General features: G+C 40.3%; 1 long non-coding RNA gene across 1 annotated transcript in view; it reads left to right on the forward strand.

Moving 5' to 3' along the window:
• Window positions 1-21,921, forward strand: part of LOC141569711 (uncharacterized) — a 28,441-nt gene that overhangs the window by 2,848 nt on the left and 3,672 nt on the right. Inside the window, exons 2-3 of the long non-coding RNA XR_012493475.1 lie at window positions 20,785-20,965; window positions 21,541-21,763. This is a non-coding gene — a long non-coding RNA (uncharacterized LOC141569711). The remainder of the gene's footprint in view (window positions 1-20,784; window positions 20,966-21,540; window positions 21,764-21,921) is intronic.

Raw genomic sequence — 21,921 nt, forward strand, 5'->3', positions numbered from 1 at the left:
TTTGCTGTGTCAAATAAAAACAAATCCTGAAGTAGATAGGAAGAGACTAACTAGAAAGATGATTGCAATAGGGAGAAAGCTCCCATCTCAGAAATCTGAAAGCACCTCATAACTAAACAGAAAAAAGGCCTATATTTTATAGATAGGGCAAGGAGGAGGCAAACTGAGATAAGTAGAATCTGTGTAAGAGGAGCTGCACAAGCAGGGGAATGACCAGTGGCATCTGACTGGCCAGCTGATTCTCAGGAGAAGCTGAGAAGGGGGGACACCTTCCAAATTTTTGTGTGTGTGTGTTCTTGCTCAGACTTGGGGGCAATCAGAGTTCCGGAGCCTGTAGGAAAGAGAGAAGCCTGACTAAAGTTTAGCTAACAAGCACTTTATTTCAATTAATCAGTGTTTACGAGGCAAAGAATAAGAATTTGGAGGGTCTGTGTCTGACCTTATAGGTAAACAAGGGGGCATCCATGAGTCCTATCTAAGCATCTATGGAAGGGAGGATTCTTTGCAGTAAGCCATTTTCTGGCACACAAAAGAGTAAGGGGATTTCTTAACCTTCACCTATTACCAGGGTCACAGGGCTCAGGTAAAATTCATTATCAACTGGGACCATTTATGGAACATACTGCCCTGTATCCACTGAATTAAACATCACTTCTGTTATATAAGGTCACAAGTATATTTTGCTTCATCTAAACTCTATTTTGTCTCTGTAATCTCATTTCAAAGGATTTTTGTTCTTGCAAATTTATTTTTCTAGGAACTCTGAAGTTTAAAATCATTTTATCAAGTTTCAAAGTGAACGCTATTCTCTGGCCCCTCAAAACCCCAACAAGGGCTGGCCCGGTGGCTCAGGCGGTTAGAGCTCCATGCTTCTAACTCTGAAGGCTGCCGGTTCAATTCCCACATGGGCCAGTGGGCTCTCAACCACAAGGTTGCCAGTTCAATTCCTCGAGTCCTGCAAGGGATGGTGGGCAGCGCCCCCTGCAACTATGATTGAATATGGCACCTTGAGCTGAGCTGCCGCTGAGCTCCCGGATGGCTCAGTTGGTTGGAGCTCGTCCTCTCAACCACAAGGTTGCCGGTTCGACTCCTGCAAGGGATGGTGGGCAGCACCCCCTGCAACTAGCAATGGCAACTGGAGCTGAGCTGCGCCCTCCACAACTAAGACTGAAAGGACAACAACTTGAAGCTGAATGGCACCCTCCACAACTAAGACTGAAACAGGACAACAACTTGACTTGGAAAAAAAGTCCTAGAAGTACACACTGTTCTCCAATAAAGTCTTGTTCCCTTCCCCAATAAAATATTTAAAAAACAAACCAACAAACAACAACAAAAAACCCCAACAAAACAAAACTATTGTGATTCTGATTTGAATTATATTACAATAGTTTTGGGAGAGTTAATGCTTTTTATTATAATAAACCTTTATTCTAATAAGCCTGTGCTTCTATTTAATCATATCTTGTGTTATATACTGACATGATATTTTATAGTCTTCTTGTAAGTCCATTATCTTTTCTTGTAAAATTTATTCTTAGATATTTATAATATTTTTGTTGTCAATATTAATACTTATTTTTGCTAATACTATCTGCTTATTGCTAGTATAGGAAGAAAGTCCCTATTTTATAATTATATCTTGTATCCAGCTCTTTATCAAAACTACCTACCAATTCTGGTGACTTCTTAGTATAGTCTGTCAAGTTTTCTAATTGTACAATCGTATCAGATATAAATAATATTCTTTCTTTTATCCAATATTTGATGTGATTATTTCTTCTTCTATTTTCACTGTATTAGCTGTCCTAGATTAGCCATTAAGCTTATGTGGCTATTTAATTTTTTAATTTATTTAATCTAAAAAAATTTTTAATTCGGTTTCTTAGTCACCTAGCCACATTTCAAGAGCTCAATAGCCACATATGGTTAGTGGCTACTGTATTGGACAGCACTAAATATAAAACATTCCCATCATTGTGGAAAGTTGGGTAATGGTGAGCTAGAGCCTCCAAAATAATGTTGAGTAACTGATGTGACAGAGAACATCCCTATCTTGTTGCCAATTTGAATGGAAATGATTTAAACATTTTTAGTATAGTTTAATATAAAGTTTCCTGGCAATTTTTGGAAAATGGTTTTGTCAATTTTAAGTAGTTTCCTTCTATTGCTATTCTGAGTTTTTATTATTAATATAATGACTACTGAATCATATCATATACTTTTTTATATTAATTAATAGCAGTATGTGGCTTTTCTAAAGTATCGGTATAATGAATTATGTTGATTGATTTACAAATATTAAACCACACTAACATTCCTAGCATTATCTTTTTTTTTTTTACCATTTTTTTTTTAAAGATTTTACTGGGGAAGGGGAACAGGACTTTATTGGGGAACAGTGTATACTTCCGGAGATTTTCCAAGTCAAGTTGTTGTCCTTTCAATCTTAGTTATGAAGGGTGCAGCTCAGCTCCAGTTGCTGTTGTTAGTTGCTGGGGGCAGAGCCCACCATCCCTTGCGGGAGTCGAGGAGTCGAACCGGCAACCTTGTGGTTGAGAGCCAGCGCTGCAACCAACTGAGTCGTCTGGCCACTCGGGAGCTGAGCGGCAGCTCATTGACTTCATTCTAATTGGAAGGTGCAGCTCGCTGGCCCAACATGGGAATCAAACTGGCAGCCCTGTTGCCCAGAGCTCGCGCTCTAACCAACTGAGCCACCCATCTGCCTTCCTAGCATTATCTTAATGGTGTGGTGTATTTTTTTCTTGAGACACGGTTGGATTTGATATGCTCATATTTTATTCAGAAAATTTCATCCACATTCATAGATGATTGTCCCTCTTATCTTCTTTTTTGAATAACATTTTAATTTGGGTATTAAGATTATTTTCCTTTTATAAAATAAACTGAGAAATTTCTATCTTTCTCTATGAACTGGTAGAGTTTATATAACATAGACCATTTAGTCCTGATTTACTTAGGGAAGTGTTTCTTGATTTCCAACTGGTTAAGATAATTTGATAATTTTTAATTTCTGTTTTTATTGGCTCTATCAAATATGATCTATCAAAGCCCTACTTTTAAAAATGTATCAATCATTTCTCTGAGGCAAAGTTAGACAACTGAATGTTTTTTAATGTTGCAAAGACATAGAAGTAGAGATTAAATAATCTGCTTATAAGACAAAAAGTTCTTTTTATGTCTATTAAAATATAGCTATTGATTATAATTTTTATATCTTTTTTTACCTTTGTTTTTGTTAACTTGATCCATCATATTCTTTTTTTTTAAATTTTTATTGGGGAATATTGGAGAACAGTGTGTTTTTCCAGGACCCATCAGCTCCAAGTCAAATCGTTGTTTTTTTTTCAATCTAGTAGTGGAGGGTGCAGCTCAGCTTCAAGTCAAGTCATTGTTTTCAATCTAGTTGTGGAGGGTGCAGCTCACTGACCCATGTGGGAATCGAACAGGCGACCTGGGTGTTATGAGCACTGCGCTGTAACCAACTGAGCCAACCGGACGCCCACTGGCAGCTCAGCTCCAAGTCAAGCTGTTGTTTTTCACTCTAGTTGTGGAGGGCACAGCTCACTGGCCCATGTGGGAATCAAACTGGTGACGTTGGTATTATGAGCACTGTGCTCTAACCAACTGAGCCAACCGGCCGCCCCAACATCATATTCTGAAAGAGGTATATTCTCCCACTATAAATTATGATTTTAAGGTTTTGTTACATTTCTATGAATTTTTGGTGGTGTTATTTGTGTTTGTGTAAAGGAAACATATATATGTATATATGCCGGGGGTGCCAAAAAATGTATACACATGACTTGTATTCATCTTTTGTTATTGGTATATATTATTAAAATTTTAATAGTTTTTTCTTTTTTAAAAATGTGTATACATTTTTGGCACTATATATATGTATAGATACACATATATGTATCTATTTACTGTATACTTCGTTATTACATAATGTCTCTGTTACCTATTGTTTACCTGACATATTCTTACATAGTGTTTAGTTTTGCCTCTTTATTTTAAATGTGCTTTTAGTAAACAGCACACAACTTTTGTTTTTAGCCCAATGTCACAGTCTCTTGTAGGAGAACCCAATAAGAGATTTCATTTGTTAATGATATGCCTGATTTTGTGTCTTCCATCAAACTATTTCCCTTTTTCTACTTTGTTGTTGTTTATTCCTTTTCAATTTTCTTACATTTGATGTCTGTCGTTTCTGTTCATTCTCCTCCATCTTTTAGTAATTTGGAATTTCAACTCTGCTTATCAATTCTGTTGGTGATTATCCTTCCATACTTATAAGCATGAGTAACATATTCAGATTTTCTCTATTGGTAGATTAAATACACATGCACACACACAAATGGGTTATTTGCATTTACTCCTAATTTTTCAGAAGAATGAACGATTTAGAATGTTTTTACTTCTTCATTCTACCCTCACCCCAAATTTGTGTTCTTTTCTGAGATAATTTTTAAAAAACTGGAAGGGATGCTGGGAACATGGTGGCAACAGAGCAGTTTTTAAGTATCTTTTCATGCCAACATACAAACAGACAGAAACACTGGATAACAAAATCAAACCCATGGACAAACTTGATAATGAAACTGGAGGACATGATATCCCCCAGTATGGTAGATTTTCTATAGATATGGCTACCAACAATGTTTCCATTCCCACGTGTGCTTGCCACTCCTCTCATCAAGATGTAGAATATATTTTTTCATTCTTTGTGTCTGGGCTGGTTTTATGTTCTGTTTCACCAATAAAATGCAGTAGAAATGGCATTCTGGGACTGCTGTGCCCAGGCTTTAAAAGGACTTGAACTTCTGTTTTAGACACCCTGTAATAAAGTTCATGGTTATCCTTCTGAAGACAGAAGCCCTGAAAGATGAGGCACCATTTCAAAAAGAGGCCATGTGTATGAGAACTAAGGCCTCAGCTGACGACTAGCACCGAGGTCCCAATCTTGTGATGAAATTGTCTTGGATACTCCAATCCCATCCCAGCTGCCTCAGACATCATATAGAGAAGAACTGAGCCACCCCCGCTAAGCCCTGCCTAAGTTCCTGACCCATAGAATTATGAGAAAGAAATCATTACTATTCTAAGCCACTAAGTTTTGGTGTGGTTTATTTATACAGCAATAGATAGCTGAAATATCCATGAATCACAAAATACATGTGGGTAAAGACAAGTCACCAACAGCCACAATAACTGCATGGTATACTTACCTGTGTAGAAAAAAATCAGAGAGAAGTAAGGGATATTTGACAGACCTGAGAGCAGGAGAAGGACAAAACTTTCAACAGGGATGACAGGCCAACTTGAATTCAGCAGCTGAAACTGAGAGGCATTTCCCTCCATGTGTAACGAGTATAAGGGGTCTGCAGTAAGGTCTGAGGGGGCTGGAGCAGCCTAATTCATATAAACTCTTAAGAATGACTGTGTTTGGGGTCCTCTAGACCACCCTCAGGTTCAGTGATTCACTAGAGGAACTCACAGAATTTAGCAAAGCTGTTATACTCAGTTACAATTTATTGTAACAAAAGGATAGAGATTTAAATCAGCAATGGAAAAGAGCAAATAGGGCAGAGTCCAGGAGAGACCAGGAGCAAGTTTTCAGTTCTCTTCTCCCAGTGGAGTCATCTGGCTAGTGCTTCATTCTCTTAATAACATGTAGGGTAACAACCAAGGAAGCTCACCTGGGCCTTGGTATCCAGAATTCTTATTTGAGGTCAGTCACATCAGCGTGGCTCACTTTAGTTATTCAGTCCCTCCAAAGTTCACGCTGATACTGCATGGCTCAAGGCCCCCACCCTAAATCACAGTTTTACAACAAACTATCTGGCATAGCTCATCAACTCAGATAAACAAAGATATCTTAACAGGCAGGATATTCCAAGGGCTTAGAGGTTGTCTCCCAGGAGCTAGGCAAGGGCCAAAACTTTCTTTGAAATGTGCAAGGTCTGGACAAACCAGACCTGCTGAGTTAATCCTTCACTATACACTGATGCACCAGGGCTTTCTTCTAGGACAGAGATCTATACTGAGGAGAAACTGCTGGGGGTGAAATAAAAATTGAGCAGGTCAGGACAATAAAGACTAGGTATATTTGTATGCTATGGCCTCTGTAACAAAATACCTCACAACTGGTGACTTATAACAACAGAAATTTATTCTCTCACAGTTCTAGAGGCAAGAAGTCTGAAATCATCACTGTGCAAAAATCAGTGTCAGCAGGCCTGTGTTCCATGTAGAGGATGCTGGCATTCCTAGACTTATAGTAGCTACATCACTTCAATCTCTGCCTCTGTGGTCACATTGTCTTCTCTTCTGTCTGTGTCATCTCTCAGCCTCTCCCTTATAAGAACATTTGTGATTGCATTTAGGGCCCATCTGGAAAAACCAAAATAATCTCCCTATCCCAAAATCCTTAACTTAATCACATCTACAAAATCATTTTTTGCCAAATTAAGGTAGCACTCACGATTCCAGGAGTAAACACATGGATGTCTTTTTGGGAGCCATTGTACAACCTACCACAGTCCACCCTCTGGTCCCCAAACATTGACATCCATCCCACATACAAAATAAATTCACCCTATCACAACACCCTCAAAAGTGTCAGCATTTTACATCATCCAATCACATCCAAAATCATCTAAATATCATTAGCTCAGAAGTCCCAAATTTCAACATGTAAATTAGGTATGGGTGTGTCATTAAATATGCCATCCAGGGGCAAAATTCCTCTCCACCTATGGACTTGTAAAACCAGAATAGAAGTTATCTGTTCCCAAAATACAATGGTGGGACAGGCATAGGATAAGAGTTATAGACATTCCTAGTCTAAAAGAGAGAAAATGGAAAGAAAAAGAAGTCATTGTGGGGTGGCCGGTTAGCTCAGTTGATTAGAATGCGAGCTCTGAACAACAGGGTTGCTGGTTCAATTCCCACATGGACCAGTGGGCTGCGCCCTCCACAACTAGACTGAAGGACAACGATTTGGAGCTGATGGGCCCCAGAGAAAAACACTGTTCCCCAATATTCCTCAATAAAGTTTATTTTTAAAAAAAGAAGTCATTGTTACTGAGCCATTTGGAAAGCTAGCGGGACAAATTCTATTAGTCTTCAAGGCCTGGGAACAATCCTCTGTAGTTTGAGGATCTACCCTATGGGCCTAAAACTCCAGTCTTGGAGTCATTATTGTTTTTTCTTGAAGGATAACACATGTTTGAAGCTGAGTAGTTTTATAACCCTGTTTTCTGCCTGCAGAATTTTAGGAGTCTGACAGCCTTCCTTCATTTTATCCTGTCTGTCCTTTTCAGTCCAAGATGACAGTGTTTTCTGCTGGTATAACATTCTCAAAAACCTTTCAAATTCCTGTATGTATCACAGGAATTCACACCATTAGATGAGAGGATCCTCCACAGATCTTTTCTCATTAATCCCATCTCTATTCCTGGCTTTTGCTATGAAGGTTGAGAGGATCCATGAAAATGACATGCCTAATCTCTTCAGTACTAGCAAAAGGTTGTGTGGCCATACCTCCTGGCTTTCTCTGCAGAGCACACTTTCTTAACAGTTAATCTCCTAATTTTAGCACTTTTTGCAATCTGGATAATCTGAGAATTTCCCAAGTCATCAAGTCCCGGTTCCTTTTGCTTAACAATTCTTCCCTCAGTTTATCTTTCCTCTCACATTTTCCTATAAGCAGCAAATAGAAGCCGGGTTCCATCTTCAACAGTTTGCTTGGAACTCTCCTCAGCTAAATATCCAAGTTTATTTATTATAAATTCTGCTTTCCACATAACTGTAGGACACAATTAAGCTGCATTTTCTGTCACTATAGGACAAAGATCACCTTTCCTCCAGTTTCCAATAACATGTTCCACATTTCCTTCTGAGCTCTAATAAACCACACCTTTAATGTTCAAATTTGTACCAACATTCTGTTTATGATGATATATGTATTCTATATGACAATATAGGCTTTTCTACCATGTTCCTCACTTCTTCTGAGCCCTCATCAGAAGCACCTTCAAAATCTATATTTCTATGAACAATCTATTTTAGGCAATCTAGGCTTTTTCTGTAATGCTACTCAACATTCTTCCAGCCTCTACCTATTATCCAATTATCTTAGTCCAAAACTACTACCATATTTTTAGGTATTTGTTATAGTAGCACCCCACTTCCAGTACAAACTCTATAGTAGGTTTCTATTGCTGCTATAATAAATTACCATAAACTTGGTGGCTTAACACAACAGAAATGTATTCTGTCACAGTTCTAGAGGCCAGAAGTTCAAAATCAGAATCACTACACCAAGATCAAAGTGTTGGCAGGGCCATGCTTCCTCTGGAAGCTTAAGGGAGAATTCATTCCTTGCGTCTTCTAGCTTCTGGTGGCTGCTAGCATTCCTTGGCTTATGGACACATCACTCTGATCTCTTCCTCTGTAGTCATATTTCCTTCCCTTCTATTTGTGTGATCTCCCCTTGCCTCTCCCTTATAAAGATACTCATTATTGTGTAGTAACGGCCCACCTGGAAAATTCAGAATAATTTTCTCATCTCAAAAATCCTCAATGACAGTTGAAAAGCCCTTTTTTTGTCATATGGTAACGTTCACAGGTTTCAGGGATTAGGACATGGATTTCTCTTAGGCAGCCATTATTTAGCCTACTTCAGTAAGGAAAGAGAATGTCCAGATAAAAGTGGGAAAATAGAGCCAAGAAATCTCAGAAACAAGTTGCCACAATGTTTAGCACTATGCAAAATCAACAGAAGAGGGAGCTCTGACATTTGAGAAGCTACCCCAAGTATGATCTACTTCCAAAAGTTAAGTAAAACTAATTTCATATAAAGAAGAATAACAAAAATGTACAGATGGCAAATCCCATACAAAGTTGCTATAAGAATAAAAGCATAAGGAGTAGAATATCATCCTTAGAGACAATGAAAGCATGCCAGAAACACATGTTCACAGAACAGCTCAAAGCTATAGCCGGCTATTTCAAACAAAGTAAAAGACATTAAGAAAATGATGCAAGACGATAAAAGAATAACATAAATAAGAACTAGACAATTTCAGAAATGACTTGATAGATCTCTGGAAATAAAAGAAAAAAACATTTCAGAATAGAAGATAAAACTACAAGGAACACAAAATAAATAAGCACAGCACATGATGGCTTAAGAGAAATAGAAGGCAAAGAGGAGGAAAAAATGTTTTTAAAGACATAAAGAAAAATATTTGAGAGCAAATGACAAATATCAAAGTTAGAAAGTGAAAATCTAATTCATATACCATAGGAGTCCCTGAAAAAGAAAAGCAGACCAAGAAAACAAACAAATGCTAAAAATTATAGTTCAAGAAAACTTCCTGGAATAATAATAATAATAATAATGATAATAATTGAAACCACATACTGAGAGAGCACACCAGACTTCCTTCTGCTTCTGACCAAGATGGAGTAACAGGGACCAGATCTACCCTCCCACCTGAAACAACTAAAATAATGGTAAAATATGTGGAACAGGGGACGGCCCGGTGGCCAAAACTGCCGGTTCAATTCCCACATGGGCCAGTGGGCTCTCAACCACAAGGTTGCCGGTTCCGCTCCTCGACTCCCATAAGGGATGGTGGGCTGTGCCCCCTGCAACTAACAATGGCAGCTGGACCTGGAGCTGAGCTGCGCCCTCTACAACTAAGACTGAAAGGACAACTTGACTTGAAAAAAGTCCTGGAAGTATACACCGTTCCCCAATAAAGTCCTGTTCTCCTTCCCCAATAAAAATCTTTTTAAAAAAATGTAGAACAATGATGTAATACAGAATTGTACACCTGAAATCTATGTAATTTTACTAACAATTGTCACCCCAATAAATTTTAAAAAATGTAGAACAATGGTCTTTAAAACATTGGACATCAGGCAATAAAGAACAATGATCCTTGAGAAATTGGGGAAAAATGAAGTGAGCCTTGCAAATGCCTCAGCTTGGATAGAGTTTCTAGTCACAGTGCTGAGAGAGGGAATCCAGGCAGAGCCCAGCGCTCTTCCTGGGTTAAGGAGATGGACCTGGGAGTCCAAGAAGACCAAGGCAGCTACCTCACAGGGCAGGGCACTGGAGAAGAGAGAGCCGCACAGAGATGGAAAGCGCTCCAGAGATCTGCAGAGGGCCCCGCTTGAATCTAAAGCTGAGTAATCCTCAGCTCATGCATGTGAGGACACTATTCAAGGCTGGGCAAAGCAAAGAGCCACCAGCTAGGATTAGAGATACTAATTCTGGAAGTTCACAGAGAGCCAGGAATAGTTCCTGATCTCACTAGATATAGTGGAAAACCTCATAATTCATAGGGAATTTAGTAGGGTACTTAGACGACCAGTAGTGTGGGTAAAATTAGCCTTAGAGTAACTGCGGCTATGGCCCTGCTTAATAAAGACCTGAAAGAATCAAACTATCCCCCAGATAAATTAAATATGTCCCAGAATAAATCTTAACAATATTTATAGGAATACAAAAATACCCAGCCTAAGCAAGGTAATAGTCACAACATCTGTCATCCAGTAAAAAATAACCAGGCATTCAATGAACCAGGAAAACATGACACATAATTTGGAGAAAAATAAATCAATTCAACTTGACCCAGAAATGACACAGATTATGAATCAATAGTGAAGAACATTAAAACAGTCATTATAACTCTATCTCAAATGTTCAAAAGCCTAGATTAAGGATATTAAGTAGAAACATAGAAGACTTTTCTAAAAGCCCAAATAGAACATTGAGAGATGCAAACTATAATATCTGAAATGAAAAATGCATGGATGGGATTAACAGCAGATTAGATGTTGCAGAAGAAAAGATTAGTGAATGTGAAGATATAGCAATAGAAACGATCCAAACTGAAATGTAGAAGGAAAAAAGACTGATAAAATGAACATAGTATCAGCTGTGGGATAAATTCAAGCTGCCGAACATATATGTATGAGCAGTTGGTATCTCTGAGAGGTGGGAGGGATAGAAAAGATATTTGAAAGAGCACCCTATGTACCTGAGAATATCTAACCAGAACGACCACCATCAAGTCATAGTTTCATAAATTACTGGACTTTAAAAAATAAAGACAAAAATTTTTTGAGAATCTAGAAAAAAGAGCAAGTGATCTAAGGGTAAGAAAATTAGATCATCGTCAGACTTTGACAGCAACTCTTTATGCCAGAATAAAGTAAAGTAACATTTAGATACACAAGGAAAGAAAATGTGAGCCCAGAAATTTATACCAAGAAAAACTGTCTTTCAACTATACAGGACATGGGCAAAATGTTATCATCACGTAAGAACTCAAAGAATATTGTTTTCATAAGTCCTTCCTAAGGAATCTATTTTATTTTTATTTTTTAAAATTTTTTTTAATTGGGTAACTGTATTTTTTCCAGGGCTCATCAGCTCTAAGTCAAGTCATTGTCCTTCAATCCAGTTGTGGAGGGCGCAGCTCAGCTCCAAGTCCAGTTGCCCTTTTCAATCTAGTTGCAGGCGGCGCAGCCCACCATCCCATGTGGGAATTGAACCAGCAACCTTGTTGTTAAGAGCTTGCGCTCTAACCAACTGAGCCATCTGGCTGCCCCCTAAGAAATCTATTTAAAAAACAAGCTTCAGAAACCAAAATGACTAGAGAGTCTTTGTCCTAAGAACTGGTGGTAAACAGTGAACTGAAAATAAGACTAAATAACAGTTCAAAGGAAGGGTTTAGTATGTAAGGGATCGGGTAATATAGATATAGTACAATCATGAAAAGAAAATTGGGAAAGAATGGGGAGAATATATTCACGTTTTTAAACTATTCTTAGTAATTATATCACTGGTGGTGGTATTAGTATTGCTGTTCTGAGACTGAATAACGTGGGTGCCCAGAAAGGGGTTAACATAGCAGGCCTGAGACTGCTATCTTTTGAAAGGGCAAGCGTGCTCACAAGGTTTGCCCTCAACTAGAGTCTGGGAACTTGGATTTCACGAGGGTTCCCACCATTCCCTACCTGATAAGGGTGGCTCATTATGCAATCAGTGTGATTTATGCTGGACATCTGCTTCCTTCTGGGGCTCTGGACTATTGCTATGTGCTCAGCAGAGGGTGCCTAGCGACTAAATCCCAATAAAAACCTTGGACACTGAGTCTCTAATAGGTTTCTCTGGGCAGAAACATTACACATGTGTTATTGCTTTCATTACTGGGGGAACAGCAAGCGCTGTGTGACCCCCTGTGGGAGGGAGAGACAGCATAAGGAAACCTGCGCAAGGCATCCTCCTGTGCCTTTTTCCCTTGCTGATTCTATCACATATCTATTTGCTGTTATAACCTTAGTTATAAAGATAACTATACGCTGAGTCTGGTGAGTCCTTGTGAATCACTGGATGTGGTGGCAGTGGTGGGATGCAAAGAACAACCCTGACTCACTAGAATATGGCTACAGCACTACTGAGGAAAAAGAAAGAAAAGAGATGGAGGGTGACAAAAGCCTGGTATCTGGGTGGCTATCGAGTTACCTACAGTGTTAAACAGCAACTGAGCTGCCATCTCTTGTGAGAGGTAACAGTTCCCTATGGAATTTGAAAATGATCAATCCAACCATAGGCAAGTTGGCTCGCTGGATGCCCTGGCTGCTCGTGGCTGTGCTGGCTAAAGGGAGGAAAAAGAGCAGCTCAGCTGATGGCTTTGGTTTTTGTTCTCGCCTCCAAGTGGGAGGAGAAAAGGCCCAAATATTCCGCTCCCCCCAATGAGGTTTGTATGAGCTAAAGACAATAAAAACTGATTTGTAGCCGCTTTTACCTCCAGGTAGGAGGGGAAAGGGTCCCAAAATTCCTGAAGGCGGGCTTTGAGTGGACTAAAACTATTAAAATTGTGTTGTTCTCTCCTCCAAGTCAAAGGAAAATAGCTAAATTGGTTTCCAGGGCTGAAGCAAGGATTTAGATAAACCGGGGGCGGGGGGGGCAAAGGGGATTACAAAAAGAAAACCATGTGGGTGGCTGGATGGCTCAGTTGGTTAGAGCGCAAGCTCTGAACAACAAGGTTGCGGGTTCAATTCCCACATGGGATAGTGGGCTGCACCCTGTGCAACTAAGATTGAAAACGGAGACTGGACTTGGAGTTGAGCTGCACCCTCCACAAGTAAATTGAAGGACAATGACTTGGAGCTGATGGGCCCTGGAGAAACACACTGTTCCCCAAGATTCCCCAATTAAAAAAAAAAAAAAGGAAAATCCTGTGTGTACACACAGCTATAAAGTAATAAATCAGACTAAAAAAAAAGACAGAAAACCACAAAATTCCACTCTAGCCTTCTGCTCAGCTTAGTACCCCGTTTCCCCGAAAATAAGATCTAGCTGGACAATCAACTCTAATGCATCCTTTGGAGCAAAAATTAATGTAAGACCCAGTCTTATATTAAAATAGTAAAATAAGACCGGGTCATATATTAATTCTTGCTCCAAAAGACGCATTAGAGCTGATTGTCCAGCTAGGGCTTATTTTCGGGGAAACACGTTAGTTGCCTCAGCTCCACTGCTGCCCCTCCTTACTTTGTTGCTTGGATCTCCTGGCATCTGTAATGTTAACCCTGTAAATGCTGCTTTTAGGGCTAGGGGTTTGAGGGAAAAAGAGGGAAATCTTATAAGAAAGGCTTTGCATTTTATGGCTACTGCATCTGGGAGTATGATAAAAATTGATGTAAAATGTTATATTTTTCATTTCATCAGTGCTAGACAGATTATCCTGATAGAGAAAGCTGCAAAGGAAAACAAAAGTGTTCGTGGATCATATCTCCCTTGCTTTTTGCCTTGGACAGATTGCAATTTAAACTCTTTGAGTACTGGAAACAGAACAAGACTCCATGACAAATGAGTTTTGCCTCTTGGAGCATCTGAAAGGAGGGGGACAACATGAAAGAGAGGCACTCTCCACATAGAAATGGAACTTTTGGAGATATGAAACCCAGCTTTAAAAAAAACACACTTTTATTTATTTGTGTTTTTCCAGGACCCATCAGCTCCAAGTCAAGTAGTTGTTTCAATCTAGTTGTGGAGGTCGCAGCTCACAGTGGCCCATGTAGGGATCGAACCAGCAACCTTGTTGTTAAGAGCACTGTGGTCTAACCAATTGGCGCCCCTGAAACCCAGCTTTTAGTTTGCTAATGTGCTCTTATTGAAGTGAAATGCCTGGCCTGTAGAGGCTGCTGGTTTTCCATCCACATATACATATTTTTGAGTGAGTCTGTTTGGACTCTAAAACTGATAAGATAAAAAGAGCTTTTAGGAAAGCTTTGCTTGTCACTTGGGCTTGGAACACAGATGTCGGGCCCTTCCTAGTCTTCGCTTTGCTGCTACTGAAGGAAAACCACTGGCTTTTTAAGAAAATATTTTTATTTTTCAATTACAATTGATATTCAATATTGCTTTATATTAGTTTCAGGTGAGTAGCACAGTGGTTAGACATTTATATATGAAGTCTGACAATTAAGTTTGTGAACTTGTTGCAGTGATGTTGCTAACCTTTTTTGATATCAGAGGGATTATTTATTATGAATTAGTGCCAACTGGACAAACAGTTCACCAAGTTTATTATTTGGAAGTGCTGAAAAGGCTGCATGAAAAAGTTACACGACCTGAGCTTTTCGCCAACAAGTCATGGCTCTTGCATCACGACAATGTACCAGCTCACACAGCACTGTCTGTGAGGGAGTTTTAAGCCAGTAAACAAATAACTGTATTGAAACACCCTCCCTACTCACCTGATCTGGCCCCTAGTGACTTCTTTCTTTACCCAAAGATAAAGGAAATATTGAAAGGAAGACATTTGGATGACATTCAGGACACCAAGGGTAATACGATAACAGCTCTGATGGCCATTCCAGAAAAAGAGTTCCAAAATTGCTTTGAAGGGTGGACTAGGCACTGGTGTCTGTGCATAGCTTCCCAAGGGGAATACTTTGAGAGTGACCATAGTGGTATTCAGCAGTGAGGTATGTAGCTCTTTTTCAAGAATGAGTTTGTGAACTTAAGTGTCTGACCTCGTAATTTACGAAGTGATCCCTGATTAGTCTAGTACCCACCCGGCACTACACATAGTTATTGCAATATTCTCTATGCTGTACTTTACATCCCCATGACTCTTTTGTAACTACCAATTTGTACGTCTTAATCCCTTCACCTTTCTCACCCAGCTCCCCAACCCCCACTCATCTGGCAACCATCAGTTTGCTCTCTGTATCTATGAGTGTTTCTCTTTTGTTTGTTCGTTTATTTTGTTCTTTAGATTCCACATATAAGTGAGATCATATGGCATTTGTCTTTCTCTGTTTGACTTATTTCACTTAACATATACCCTCTAGGTCCATCCATATTGCTGCAAATGGGAAGATTTCATTCTTTTTTATGGCCAAGCAATATTCCATTGTATATATGTACCACATCTTTATCCAATCATCCATTGAGGAAAAGCCTCTTGCTTTTAAAAAATCCTGGATTCACAGATCTTAATTGCCCAGGCCTGACTCTGAGCTGAAACCTGAAACTGTCTTCTGCAGCTGTTTCAGCTTCACTGTGAGCTGTTCTCTACTGAAAGTGCATCTCAAGGAACAGAACTCAAATTATGAAACAGTTGCCTACTTAGCCTCCACGGGGCCATGAACTGTAAAAATATCATGGATGCTGAGCGAATATGATATTTGAATTTCATACAAATGCCGACAAGAAAGGGCTTGTTCTCTATAATTGAGTTGCTGATCGGCTCCATAATTCTGATACAGAAACTGATTGTGTGGCTAACCTGTGGTTATTGTTGAATGCTGCAAGCGGGGGGAAGACATCACAGGGAACGTGACACCTTCACCCACTCCCCACAGATGGGACTCACCCCTCCCTGTGGGAGGTGTCTCACTGCTGTTGACTTGTTGTGTTCGACTTTACTTGCAGTTTGTACCAATGAACTGAGAGCCTGATTCCAATCCCCTCGCCTCTATGTTGCTGTCCCTACCCTCTGCCCAGGATGGAGCCACCCAAGCAGAGAGAGTTACTCACTCCTAGCACATGGGAAGGCAGCAGGAAGAGCAGGTGATAAAGGTGGTTCACTGTGCCCAGAGTTTGTGCAAACAATGTGGTTTATGCTGAGCATCTGTTTTCCTTCTAATAGTCTGGAATTTTGGTATACATTAGGCAGAAAGCGCCTAGTAACCAGCAGCCAATAAAAATCTTGGGCACTGAATCTCTAATGGCTTCCCTTGTCGGAAACATCACTTGTTGCTGCATTTTTGTTGCTAGGACACAGTGAGCTCTGCCTGACTCATCTAGGGAGGGAGACAACATGAGGAAGCCTGTGCCTGGCATCCTTCAGACTCTGCCTGTGTTTTTTTTTCCTGGCAGATTCCATCACACATCCATTTGTTGTAATAAACCTTAGCTATGAATACAGATATATGCTCAATTGCTCCTTTTACTGAGTCACCAAATATGAGATGGTCTTGAGAACCCTAACACAGTGGGATAAAGTAAATGAATAATTATGAGATAGTCTAATTTTATCATCCTCTATTATCTTTGAGAATCTGTGTTTTTGAGGTGGAAGAAAATGCAGAGACAATATAGACTAGGTTAAGCAAAAAAGAAACAACCTATATTCCTGAATTTGAAATAGTATGATCTCATAAGATAGTTTATTTTTTTAAAAGAATGTGTGTGTGCATGTGTATGTGTGTGCGCGTGCACTTTCTAGCCCTATCTGCTGAAGAGGCCTAGAAAAAATGACCAACTCTGGCTCCCAGATTGTGGCCTTGGAATACCATTTCTTGTGAAACATAAAAAAATAAAAAACTGCAGCATATTTTGGAGAAATGACTGATTCCAGGTCTGTAATGGGAAATGTAAAGATAACCCTGGAAACTTATCATCATAACAGATTGTAAGGAAGCTGTCAAGCCCTGCTAGCTTCGTGGCTAAATGACCTGAAAGCCAGCTTCAGGAGTCTCCCACCGACCACAGATCAGACAATGTGAGCTTCAAGAAAATAATTGCAACTTGATTGAATCCATCTAATATGTTTAAATTAAAGAGTTCACAATGATCTAGCAACTTTTGGAGGATGATAGGAAACCGAGTCATTTTCCTGAAAACTGGCAGATAAAGGGAAACGAATGCCTTTCCTATATGAACTGGAGCATCAGTAACCAAATGATAAATTGTTGCGACCTGCACAACACAAGCTTTGGGAAGGCAAGGGAGGCAGCGAGGGTTAAACTATCTTAAAGAGACAGAGACTCAAATATAGTTAAATCACAGAGGACCGAGGGACTCGCAGCCTCAAGGGACTGGAGCCCCGAATCAGGTCATCGTGGGTATTTATTGATTTCTTACAATAAGCATCACATGATTAGAGGCAGGGTCTGCGAAATTCTCACACCACACCATAAAAATTCTTCCAATTCCCAGATATCTGTCCCAAAGCAACCGATGCTCCTTGTCCCCAGGTGACTAAGGCGGGTGTGTACAACCCTCTGGGGGAGCAAGTCTTACAAGGTAAAACCATCCCATGAGCTAAGCAGGAAGAGCGATATCTTATCACTCTAAGAAGTCCTTTGCACAGCAGGGTGCAGGACAACAACTGGGGCAGGCATCAGCAGCTTCCCATAATGGTGAGGAGGAGGGGTATGGCTACCTCCTGACTTTTATTATGTTAACTCATGGGGGTCCCAATGGGGTCCCGTCTGGCTTAAGCCGTTCCTCCCATGAGGAATCATTACTCGTCTTTGACTGCAGACCCAGCTTACAGGGACCAAATAGGGAGACTTAGGATAAATGAACTCAACCCCAAAGAGGGACAGTCCCGCAGAGTCTTCTTTCCCTAAGGAAAGATTGGAGGGGACAAATGGCTAGGCCGCTGTGTGACCACAATAAATGAGTGAAAGGTTCTCTAAAAAAGTATTGCAATTAGTAAATGAAAAAGAATTGTTAGGATTTGAATATCACCATTTTGCAACTGCCAACGAATGGATCTAGGCCTTGAGCATCTCAGCTGCTAACATCACACACACAAAATGACACAGCATGTTATGTAACCCCCAATGAGAAGACATGCCATTACCTGTAGTTTTGTTAAAGAGATCAAACCTGAACCAGATCTGGGCTCTGGATCCAGCTGCCAATTTGCAGGAAATGGAGTACAGAGAAATATGTTGAACTGCTTGTGAAATAATAGAAAAAGACACTATCTATATCTGTATCTATATTATCTATTTCTGCCTCTGGTTCCTGGCACAGAACTCTTAAAATTCTTGTAATTTCCTATAAAAGCACTAGGAGCATCTTTTGTTCTAATTATTGGGTCCTTGACCCCAGTTCCTGACACAGAGTTCCTAAATCCTTTGGAATTTTCTGGGTGACAGCAGTGTCTTTTGTTCTAATAAGGTGACTCTGGGTGGGCTCCTGGATGGGAGCTGGTCACCAGAAAGACCAAGCCATGATTAACAGCTTGGAATTGTCAGCTTCACCCCTATTCTCCTAAGAAGGGAGAAGGATTGGAAATGGAGTTAATTATCAATCATGTCTACATGATGAAGCCTAGATGAAATCCCAATAGCTTGGGGTTCAGAGAGCTTCCAGGTTGGTGAACCTGTGAAGGTACTGGAAGAGAGGCGTGCTCGGACAGGGCAGGGAAGGCGCCGTCCCACATACTTTGCCCTAGACATCTCTTCCATCTAGCTGTTCACCTATGTCTTTTACCATATTCTGTTATAATAAACTGATAAACAGTAAATAAACTGGTTTCCTGTGAGATGCTCTAGTAAATTAATTGAACTCAAGAACGGGGGTCATGGGAACCTCTGGTTTATAACCCATCAATCAGAAGCACAGGTTGTCACCTGGATTTGCGATTGGTATCTGAGGTAGGGGAGGGCAGTCTTGTGGGACTGAGCCCTTAACCTGTGGAATCTGATGCTATCTCTAGGCAGACAGTATCAGAATTGAACTGAATTGTAGGACACCCAGCTGGTGTTATAGAGAATTGCTTGGTGTGGGGAAATCCTACTCACATCTTGTGTCAGAGGTGTTATGAGTGTGGTAGTAGTGTGAGAATAAAGGAGAAACACAAGAGGAAGTAGTGTAGGGTTTCTATACACTGTGAAATAATAGAAATCACCCAAATCTAGGCTGTGGAAAATCCAGACTTGAGTGAGAAACTTGAGAATAAAGAAACTTGAAAATCTAACAATTTTTCAAATGGGCAAGACTAAACTATCATGTTTGGGATATACACTTGGGTGATATAATAGTCAAGAAATACAAAGTAATTGCTATAAAGCTAGGGTAATGGTTGGTAAGTTGAAATTGGATGGGGTTTCTAGGGTGAGTGGTAAAATTCTTTTTTGAAATCGGTAGTTGTTACAAGGGGGTTTGCCTTCTAATAACCCATTAAGCTATACTTTTGTGATATATGTCTTTCTGCATCTATATTTTATATTTTAATAAAAATATTCAAGTCCTAGGCTAGTCTTGGCTTTCCCCTTATAGCAGAGAATATTTATCTTAACTGCCCAGTCAACATCCATTTAGATTTCATTTTACGCATATGTTGCAAGAGTCATGGCTCAATATTGTTTTCCTCCTATTTTGAGATCTCTGTTCTAAGGTTAAAGAATTCTGTAGCATATTTTCCTCAAGCCCAGAATAGTGATGGTAAATTCTCTATACTCTTTGTCTAAAGTATCTTTGCATTGACTGATAGAAATTTTCATACTCATCTTTAAGATAAAATGAGTGAAAACGAAATAACTTCTTTCTATTCTCACACTTAAAAAGAGGAAGAACTGGAATTGAAACTCATTAATTTTACTCAGAATTTCATGGTATTTCCAGTATTTCATCATGACTGAAATCTAGAGTTGTTTTACTGAACTTAGTATACTGTAAGCCTAGCACTGTGGCCTAGATCAAGTGCCCCCACAATATATTTGCCCAATAAGTTTAAAAATTAAAACATTTTTTCATTGTCATAAAATACACAAAACATAAAATTTACCATCTTTGCCATTTTTGATCTTACAGTTCAGTAGTGTTAAATATTTTCATATTGTTATGCAACCAATCTCCAATAACTTTTTCATCTTGCAGGTCTGAAACTCTGTCCCCATTAAACACAAATTCCCCATTTCCCTCCTCCCTCAGCCCCTGGTAACCACCATTCTACTTTCTTGTCTATGAATTTGACATCTCTAGGTACCTCATATAACTGGAACCACACAGTATTTGCCTTTTGGTGACTGGCTTATTTCAGTTAGCATAGTGTCCTCAAGTTGCATCCCAGTAAAATTTTTAAAAATTCTTGCAATTTGGAAAATTTCAAACATACACAAAATAAAAGAGTGGGATAATGAGCTCCTATGAACTGTTACCCATCTCTAACAATTATCATAAACTTGCTGTTTTTTTCCCCATATACTTCATGAATGATTTTTATTAGAGTTTTTTCCCAATGTTTTATTATGAAAATTTTCAAACATCCAGAAAAGTTCAAAGAGTGGTACAGTGAATACCTATCATCTAGATTATATAATTAACATTTTGCTACATTTACTTTATCAATAGTTTGCTTTATCTCTATAACTTTTTGCTATATTTGCTACATCTCTCCATCTCTGCCCTCTATCCACCCATGCATCTTTTTTTTTTTTTTTTGAGAGTAGATGAGAACTTAATACTTGTAAATGTTACAGATCGTAGGGGCAAGCTGTAAATGACCCATGTCATTGCGAATGGGAGGAGAGACCCAAGTCAGATGTCTCAGCAAACAGCAGTAACGTGAACACACACTGAAGGCATACCTGGGAATGCCAGGTGCTATGCGAAGTGGTTCATGCACATGGTCTCGTTTCAACCTCTGGGCAGCCCTAAGAGGTAGGTGTTCTATGTCGTCTTATATGTGGGGAAATAGACCCAGAGAAGTCAGCACAGTGAAGAGTTCACACAGTGCTCAAGTGGCAGAGCCAAGATTGAAACCCAAGCCCTGCTGTGTGCATTAATTCCCCCGGGGTCCAGCTCTGTTCTGCTCACAGGGGCCTATGAGGGCGAGGCTCACAGTCGCTACCCTGGGCTGAGTACCAGCACCATTTGGAGAGCCTGGTAACAGTCCCCACCCTCTGCCCAGGATGGAGGCACCCAAACAGAGAGAGTCACTCACTCCTAGCACATGGGAAGGCAGCAGGAAGAGCAGGTGGAAGGAGCTAAGAAACCAGGTCATGGGGCCTCCCAGCCCCAAGCCCCAAGATTTGAGTTCCCACGCCCAGGTGTGGCCTTCAGACCTGTACCAGGTTTTGAAGGTGGCACATGAGAGAGCCTGTCCACACCTAGGCACAGCCCAACTGAGCCTGACCAATGGTGAGGTGGGGCTGCTCCTGGCAGGCCCTGCATGGGGTGAGTGGAAGGGAAGGCTTTGCCTTGCAGATACCAGTTCTCTGTTCTTTTTCCTTCAGGAGCCCTCCCACATCCCAGGGCTGGGTACAACCTGCAGCTGTGCCCCCATCGCAGCACTGTCCTGTCACCTTGGCTGTCTCGCTCACTGGTCCATGAGCTTCTCAGGGGCTGAAGGCACACTTCATTCCCCTTTGCAGTCCTCCTGTCAGGGCCAAGCACAACTCCCCTAACCAGGGCACAACCCAAAATTCCTGTGCTCCCGTCCCTGAATCAAAGGAACCAGTAAGTGGTGGTTGGCGGGGGGACGACGCAGGTCCAATGCCTGCTTTGGTTGTACTTGCTGGCACCACATCTACCTGTCAAAGGTGGACCTGTATTCTGCCAACTGTCCTGCTCGGTCAGGGGAACAGCAGGGTGTGGAAGTGAGGTGGGACAAGGGA

This window comes from Rhinolophus sinicus, chromosome X (assembly GCF_036562045.2).
Source record: "Rhinolophus sinicus isolate RSC01 chromosome X, ASM3656204v1, whole genome shotgun sequence".
NCBI classification, from domain to species: domain Eukaryota; kingdom Metazoa; phylum Chordata; class Mammalia; order Chiroptera; family Rhinolophidae; genus Rhinolophus; species Rhinolophus sinicus.